Raw genomic sequence first — 9487 nt, 5'->3', positions numbered from 1 at the left:
TTTAGAGAAATATAACATCCACTTATTTTCTTACCAACAGTGTACACAACTACCCAGTTATCTTGCCTACACTGGCTCTTACAATTTTTTTAAAAGCTGATTATATTGTTAAATTCTGCAGTTACTTGACTATTAATGAGGTTATTTTATGCGTTAATTTGTCATGGCTACATTTTTTTAAAATTCATGTTACCTATTTCATTATTAAAATTTGACTTTTGTTTTAATTAATTTATGAAATATTTTATTATTGAGATATTATTGTTACTAATCTTTTGGTATGTATGCCACACACATTTTTCTCAGTTCATTTTTTTTGTTTTAAATAGTTTTAAAGTTTAAAAAGTGTTTAAAGTTTGTAATTCCTAGTAGGAAAACATTATGTAAATGAATACCCTAATGGCAAACCACTGTAAAATGCTTCAGCTGCATTTGGGGTCGAGGGATAGTGATTATCTTCAAGGTGACCCAGCTCTCTTGATGAGGAGGTCAGAAGTACACTGGTTCATATTATTGTGATACCCATCTAAAGCATTCTAGGTGATCTAGATTGCTTTTCCTTCAGCAAGGGCTTTATTTATCAGGAGGGCATTATACTTGACCTCCAAATTTGGCTGATAATTTACTGATAAGATTCATAACCTTTGGTTGCTCTGGTATTTTGACATATTTGCTGGGTTCTGGGCTACATGCTGGAAGGCCACCATAATTTTGGATCCTGCTTCGCTGCAAGAACCTCGGGATCACTAAGAATTTCTTTAAGTCCAGGCATTCCTGCCACTCAAGGCATTCCACCTCCCATTCCCAGCATTCCTCTGTGAAAATTATCAGGCATTCCCCCAAGAAAGCCACCCAGAAAAGAGTCATACTGAACTGCTGACTGTCCTCTGGCTTCTTCCTCTATTTGGGCTCTCTCATGCTCTTCTGGAGCCTTCTTAACTCTTTCTATTCTTTCTTTGATCTCTCACTCTTCACGTTTTCTCTCACGCTTTTTCCGATGTTCTGCAATTTTCTGTGCCCTAGGTTGAACTTCTTTTAGCACTGCTCTAGCATCTTCATCATCATCCACTTAAAAGGCAAGGCCAAGCAGGATCATGGGTTGCTTCGTCCCAACGGACTAAGAAATCTGTGTGGTTTCCCTCATGACTTGTAAGGCTGACCTGAATCAGGATTTATTTCAATGGCTCTGTCACAGTCTTGAATGGCAGCATTTGGTTTCTGTAATTTGTCAAAGACATTGGCCCTCTTGGTGTACAGAATGGCCAAGGGAGGATTCAGCTTGATGGAATCTATGAATGAGTTGATGGCTTTCTACAGTTCATCATCAGTTAGGGCTTCAATGGCAGCCACTTTCTTATCGTTTACCTGATCCATCATCTCCTCTGCTATCTCTGAATTTCTCATTTCTTGAGGGGCATCAGTGTCTAGTTCCATCACACCTTCATTATCAGTTCCTAGATCGCTTTCCTCATTTGATGGTTTGTCTGTCTTTAAGTCTTCCTCCGCCTTCTTATTATCTGCTTTTTCTTCCTTGATATTTTCTTCTGATTGAGCTTTCGGAGTAGCAGATGGCACCTTACCCCGCATGCTCTTCACCCACTCCCTCAGCAAGCGCATTTTTCATGTGCAGAACACTTGGATCCTGCTTACACATTTTCACGAAGGTCGGAAGCTCCTTCACTTTGCAGGGGTCCGTCCGTGGTCGGTAGGTGGTGGGTGAAGCTGAAGGGCTGCTGCTGAGTTCACGGGCCAGACCCTGGCTCAGCATGACCTCAGTTCATTTTTTATAATGTTTTTCAGTATATTTTTATCCTGTGTTATGGTTTCAATTTTTACATTAAAAATGATCTAAACATTTTTATTTTAGAATTAATTTTTACAATTTTAAATATATAAGGCATTGAAAATTAAATTCTGTGTGGTGATAAATAAGCATTTGTTGTTTTTTAAAGATAACTTTATTGAGATATTATTCACATTTATTATTCAATCTTTGAAAGTGTATAATTCAGTGGTTTTTAGAGTATCGACAGAGTTGTGTAAACATCACTACTAACTTTGAAACATTTTATCACCAAAAAAAATAACCTTTCCATTAGTAGCCACTGCCCATTCCCCAGTTCTTCCTGCCCCCGTCTCCAGATCCTGAAAGCCACGAATCTACTTTTCATCTCTAAGAATTTAGGTACCCTGGAGACTTTGTATAAATGGTGCCTCAGAGTATGTGGTCTTTTGTGACTGGCTTATTTCACTTAACACAATATTTTCCGGGCTCATCTATGTTGTAGCTTGTATCAGTAATTTATTATTTTGTATTGCAAAACAATATTCTATGGTACGGAATACATCACATTTTGTTTATCCATTAATCAGCTGATGGATATTACCACTTTTTGAAAACTAGGAATAATACTGCTATGAATATTAGTGTATACATTTTTGTGTGTGAAAATATGTTTCCAGTTCTCCTGGCTAAATACTAAGAAGTGAATCAGTAGATAACTCATAGGAAGTTATACTTGGTTTTCCAATGTCATTGTACCATTTTTATTTCTACCAGAGGTGCATAAGGGTTCTACATTCTCTTACTGACATGTGTTATATCTGTCTTTTAATAATAGCTATCTTAGTTGATATGAAGTGATATGTTACTATGGTTTTAATTTGCATTTCTCTAATGGCTAATGATGTTGAATATCTTAATGTGCTTAGTGACCATATGTATATCTTCTTTGGGGAAATATCTACTCAAATCCTTTACTCATTTTTTTAAAATTGAGTTATCTGTCTTTTTGTTGTTGACTTATAATCATTCTTTATATTTTCTAGATTAAAGTCCCTCATTATATAAGTGTTTTACAATATTATCTCCAGACCTATCAGTTAGCTTTTTGCATTCTTGATGCATTTTTGAAGTAAAAAAGGTTTAATTTTCATTAAGTTCAAATTATCTATTTTTTAAAATTTTGTCTATTGAGTTTTTGGTGTCAAATTTAAGAAATTATTGTCTAACTGAAGGTCATGAAAATTTATTCCTGTTTTTCTCAAAAAGGTTTATAATTTCAGTTCTTACATTTAGGTCTATGATCTCTTTTGAATTAATTTTTATGTATGGTGTGAGGAAGAAGTACACTTTCATCCTTTTGCATGTGTATACCAGTTGTCTCATCACCATTTGTGGAAAAAATGATTTTTCCCCTACTGAATTGTGTTTGTAACCTTATTGAAAAGTCAATTGCCCATAAATATAAGGGTTTTTTTCTGGATTATCATTTCATCAATCTGTATATCTGTCCTTATCCTAGCACCTCACTGTCTGCATTACTTTAGGGCTTTATAGTAAATTTGATTGGAAGTATGAGACCTTCAAATTTCTTCTTTTTTTATAGATTGTTTGAGTTATTCTGGGTGCTTTGCAGTTCCATCTAAATTTTAGGATCATTCGATTAATTTTTGCAAAAACAGCAGCTGGGATTTTCATATAGATGACATTAAATCTGTATACCAACTTTGCGACTTTGCCTTCTTAACAATAGTAAGTCTTGGATTCATGAACATATCTTTCATTTATTAAGATATTTTAAAATTTCTTTCAGCAATATTTGTATTTTACAAGGCTCAAGTCTTATAAGTATTTTACTATTTTAATGTTCTAAGTGAAATTGCTTTCTTAATTTCATTTTGGATTGCTTATTACTATTGTACAGCAACAATATTTTTATATTGATCTTGAATCCTGAAACTTTACGTTAAATTCATTTATTAGCTGTTGTAGTTTCAATATGGATGCCTTAGGATTTTCTGTATATAAGATGATGTCCTCTACAAACAGAGATAGTTTTACTTCTTCCTTTCCAATCTGGCTGCTTTTTGTTTCATTATTTTTCCCTAATTGTCCTGCCTAGAACCTCCAGTAAAATGTTAAATAGAAGAGGCATGAGTGTACATTGTTGTCTTTTCCTAATCTTTGGGTAAAGCTTTCAGTCTTTCACCATTAAGTACGATGTTAGTTGGGATTTTTGTTTGTTTGTGTGGGAGAGCTGTGAGGAGGGCAATACTTGGTTTTTGTTTTGTGTAAATGCCCTTCATGAGGTTGAGAAAGTTCCTTTGTATTCCTGGTTTGTTTAGTGTTTTTTTTTTTTTTTTTTTATCATGAATCCCTTTGTTTTTAAAGTAAAGATTTAACAGCCAGAATTCAAGATTGGTAAATAAAATATTTAATCAATATACACAATTATGATTTAGGTTTAAAAAACTTTTAAAAAACTTGAATCATTTTTAAGTTCTCTGTTTTTTGTTTTGTTTGTATTTTGTAGCATGTGAGTTGGCTTTGAAGTTAATCCCAAAAGAAGCACTCCAAAAAAAATTTGCGTAAATGCAGCATTTTGAAATTGTTGGTGAGTCCATAAAAGCAACTATGCAGACAAACAATATATTTTACTTTATAGTCATATTCCATATTCTAGCACTTACTCTTTAATGTTTACAATAAAAAATATTACAAATTCTTCTGCAGAAAACTTACTCAAAAAATTAAATTGAAATTTTCTAGGCCAGCTTTCTGCCAAGAGAGAAACTGAGAATAAAAATTTCCTCAGAACTTACATACTATTTATATCATCATGTATTAATTATATAACTTTGTTGAGTGAAAGAATTGTAATCCTAGTGATTTACAAATCATTTTAATCAATATATCCTCTTTATTGAACTTCTCAAAATAACCAGTAACGTTTATGTGATTTTGGTGTTTAGAAATTGACACAGTACATTCTAAGCACTTAATTCAAACTTGTCAGTACCAGATAAATCCTACTTAAAAACTATTATAGCGCTTCACATGGTCACTAAAAAGCTAAATTGTCATTTTATTCCTGCTCTGTGCCTATAATTATTCTCAGTTCTGGGATGCAGTGGTGAAAAAGTCAGACCTGGCTGTCAGGGAGTTTGTGATCTAGTATGGGAAAGATAGATAGTAAACACATAAATAAACCAGCAAGATAATTTCAGAGAGAGGCCACTGCTGCAGAGATAATAGAATATTCTAATATGATTTAGAATGATTAGAACTTCCTCTGTGAGAATTGAGGAAGAACGTGGTGTAAATGGGAATTTTAGGGAGGTTAATGATGTGCTACGTGAGGTAATTCATCACTTGTTGCCTCTTGAGAAAGGTATTTTGCTACTTCTTAAGACTTCTAGGGGGCCCAATTATTTTACTTATTAATGAGGCACCAATTCGAAAAAATATTTGACACAGAGTAAAAAGGCTGAGCTGTAACTGATTTATATATCAAATAATCCTAATCCACAGAGTGACGATTATAATTTATATTTGCATAGCATTTTTGAGTACTTTCACATTCACTGCCTCTTTTGAGCATCAGGGCAATCCTTTGATGAAGTAAAACATGATATTATTCTATCGGTAAAAAAAGACACGCTAAGTTCAAAGAGTTTGAGTAAGTTATCCATTACACAGCTGGCAAATTATGGAACTTAAAACAGAACTGTGGGTTTGTTTGTTTGTTTTTTACCTAATTTCAATTAATGCCCTCAACCTATTGTTATTTTAAATTGCTTATTTTGAGTTGACCAGATATTACACCCAAAGTAAGTAAGTATACTACGTAAATTCTTAAGGATACTTTTTGGTCTAAAGAACCCATCTAGAAGAGTGGTTCTCAAAGTGTGGTCCCTGGACCAGCAGTATCTGTATCACATGGGAAATTTTTAGAAATGCAAATTCTCAGTCCCCAACTCAAATCAAATGAATTAGAAACTCCAGGAGTGGGGCCTAGCAACTTATGTTTTAACAACCATTCCAAATGATTCTTACACATGCTAAGGTTTGAGATCACAAGTTTAGAAAAGAAACAATGGTTAGTCTCAGATTCCTTATTTTTTTAATTAAAAATAAAAATATTTTGCATTTTAATTTTAATTTATTTGATAGGCATATACATTATATATATTTGCATAAGTGTTTACATATAAAAACACAGGGCAGTCTTTGAAAATAATGCACTCAATGTCAGGAATTTAAAAGTACTAACATCTATTTTTATAAACGGGGATGCACAAAAAAGGATAATCTTATATGTTTCTGGTAGAAATGTGAATTTAAATGTAATTTCACATGGCAGAATTATCTTCCTTGGAAATATAGATAATGTAAATAAAATTATCAGTATTTAAGTAAATATTACAAGTAAATTCACTGCAACATGGCCCATTGTGATAAATAGCTAAAGTAAAAAAAAAAAAAAAATCTGCATCAGTAGGGAAATAATTGAATAAATTATGGTATATCATCATCTTGAAATGTTTCTAGTCATTAAAAATAATTATTCATCATGCCGTACATGCTGGAGATTTAATATACAGCATAGTGACTATCAGTAACAATACCGTATTATTTATTTGAAATATGCTGAGAAGACGGGCATACCTTGTTTTATCGTGCTTCATTTTATTGCACTTCACAGATATTGTGCTGCTTACAAGTTGAAGGTTTGTGGCAACCCTGCCTTGAGCAAGTGTATTGGCACCATTTTGCCAACAGCATGTGCTTACTTCATGTCTGTCACATTTTCATAATTTTTGCAATATTCAAACATTTTCATTATTATATTTTTTATGATAATATGTGATCAGTGATTGATACAGTGTGGATATTTGTCCTGACCAAATCTCATGCTGAAATGTAATCCCCGGTGTTGGAGTTGGGGCCTGATGGAAGGGGCTTGGATCATGAGGATAGATCCCCCATAAATGGCTTGGGCCATTCTCTTAGTGATAAGTGAGCTCTCTCTCTAAGTTCATACAAGATCTGGTTGTTTAAGTGTGTGGCACCTCTACCCCCAATTCCCTCTCTCTTGCTCCTGTTTTCACCATGTGACATGCAAGTTCCCACTTCAGCTTCCACCGTAAAAGTTCTCTAAGCCATCCCCAGAAACAGATGCTGGCATTTTGCTTCCTCTACAACCTGCAGAACTGTGAGCCAATTAAATCTCTATTCTTATAAATTATCTAGTCTTAAGTATTTCTTTATAGCTATGCAACAATCGCCTAACACAGTGATCTTTGATATTACCATATTGTTTCGAAGTACGATAAACCACACCCATAAAAGACAGCAAAATAATTAATAAATATTTTGTGTGTTCTGACTGCTTCATCAACCCGCGATCTCCTATCTCTCTCCCTCTCATTGGGTCTCTTTATTCCCTGAGATACAATACTAAAATTAGGCCAACTACTAACTCAAAAACGGCCTTCAAGTGTTTAAGTGAAAGGAAGAGTCACACATCTCTCACTTTATTTATTATTATTATTATTTTTAATGTATTTATTTCTTGAGACAGGGTCTCACTCTATCACCCAGGCTGGCGTGCAGTGGCGCAATCTCAGTTCACTGCAGTTTCCGCCTCCGGGTTCAAGAGATTCTCCTGCTTCAGTCACCCAAGTAGCTGGGATTACAGGAGTGCAATACCATGTCCGGCTAATGGAGATGGTGTTTCACCATGTTGTCCAGAATTCCTGAACTCAAGGGATCCGCCCACCTTGGTCTCCCAAAGTGCTGGGATTACAGGTGTGAGCCACCGCACCAGGCCGCATCTCTCACTTTAAATCAGATGCTAGAAATGATTATGCTTAGTGAAGAAGGCACGTCTAAAGCCAAGACAGTCTGAAAGCTAGGCCTCCTGCATCAGTTAGCCAAGTTATGAATACAAAGAAAAAGTTATTGAAAGAAATTACAAGCGCTACTCAAGTGAACATATAAATGATAAGAAAGTGAAAACAGGCCGGGTGCGGTGGCTCACGCCTGTAATCCCAGCACTTTGGGAGGCCGAGGTGGGTAGATCACGAGGTCAGGAGATCGAGACCATCCTGGCGAATACAGTGAAACCCCGTCTGTACTAAAAATACAAAAAAATTAGTCGGGCGTGGTGGCGGACGCCTGTAGTCCCAGCTACTCAGGAGGCTGAGGCAGGAGAATGGCCTGAACCCGGGAGGCGGAGCTTGCAGTGAGTGGAGATCCCGCCACTGCACTCCAGCCTGGGCAACAGAGTAAGACTCCTTCTCAAAAGAAAAAAGAAAACAGCCTATTGCTGATATGAAGAAAGTTTTGCTGGTCTGGATAGAAGATCAAACCTCCACAATATTTCCTCAATCAAAACTCTAATCCAGAGCAACGCCCTAACTTGCTCTAGGTCCTTGAAGGCTGAGAGAGGTGAGGGAGCTGCAGAAGAAACCTTGTAAGCTAGCAGAGACTGGTTCATTAGGTTTAAGGGAAGAAGCCATCTCCACAATATAAAGTGCAAGGTGAAGCAACAAGTGCTGATGTAGAAGCTGCAGCAAGTTATCCAGAAGATCTAGCTAAAATCACGGATGAAGGTGGCTACACTAAACAACAGATTTTCAATGTAGATGAAACAACCTTCTATTAGAAGAAGATGCCATCTAGGACTTTCATAGGAGACAGGAGAAGTCAGTGCCCGGCTTCAAAGGACAAGCTGACTCTCTTATTAAGGGCTAGTGAAGCTGGTGGCTTTAAGTGATAATCAAGGCTCATTTACCATTTCAAAACTCTTAGGATCCTTAAGAATGATACTAGATCTGCTCTGCCTGTGTTCCCTAAATGGAACAAGAAAGCCTGGATGACAGCACATCTGTTTATAGCATGGTTTCTTGAATATTTTAAGCCCACTGTTGAGACTTAATGCTCAGAAAAAAGAGTCCTTTCAAAATATTACTGTTCATTGACAATGCATCTAGAAATCCAAGGGCTCTGATGGAGATGTACAAAGAGATTAATGTTGTTTTCACGACTGCTGCCCATGTACCAAGGAGTAATTTTGATTTTCAAATCTTTTATTTCAGAAATACGTTTTGTTGTTGTTGTTGTTGTTTGGGGGTTTTATAAATGATGATTTATTAAGCTTTTGTTCTTCTTCCATTTTGATACATTTCCTGTACATGGCTCTCGAGGTTCTTTTTTTTTTTTTAACTTTATTTTAGATGCAGGGGGTACATATGCAGGTTTGTAACCGGGGTATATTGCATGATGCTAAGGTTTGGGGTCCAAATGATCCCATCACTCAGGTACTCAGCATAGTACCCAATAGTTCATTTTTCAATCCTTTCTGTCCTCCTTCCTCCACCCAGTAGTCTCCAGTGTCTATTGTTGTCATCTTTATGTCCATGAGTACCCAATGTTTAGCTCCCACTTATAAGTGAGAGCATGCAGTATTTGGTCTTCTGTCCCCGCATGAACTCACTCAGGATAATGGCCTCCGGCTGCATACTTGTTGCTGCAAAGGACATGAATATTTAAGAAATACTCTTGATAAGGGCACAGCTGCCATAGATGGTGAACCTCTGATGGATCTGGGCAAAGTAAATATAAAGACCTCTGGAAAAGATTCATCCTTCCAGATGCCATTAAGAAGACTCATGATTCATGGAGGCAGCCAAAATATAA

At 35.9% G+C, this 9487-nt stretch overlaps 1 pseudogene; it reads right to left on the bottom strand.

Annotated features, from left to right (window-relative positions):
* Nucleotides 1–591: 591 nt before the first annotated feature.
* On the bottom strand, nt 592–1768 carry LOC100429742 (hsc70-interacting protein pseudogene; annotated as a pseudogene).
* Between the last annotated feature and the right edge of the window lie 7719 nt (nt 1769–9487).

Source organism: Macaca mulatta, chromosome 11 (genome assembly GCF_049350105.2).
Source record: "Macaca mulatta isolate MMU2019108-1 chromosome 11, T2T-MMU8v2.0, whole genome shotgun sequence".
NCBI classification, from domain to species: Eukaryota; Metazoa; Chordata; class Mammalia; order Primates; family Cercopithecidae; genus Macaca; species Macaca mulatta.
The sequence above is the reverse complement of the archived record's forward strand: the minus strand, read 5'-3'. Positions and strand labels throughout refer to the sequence as shown.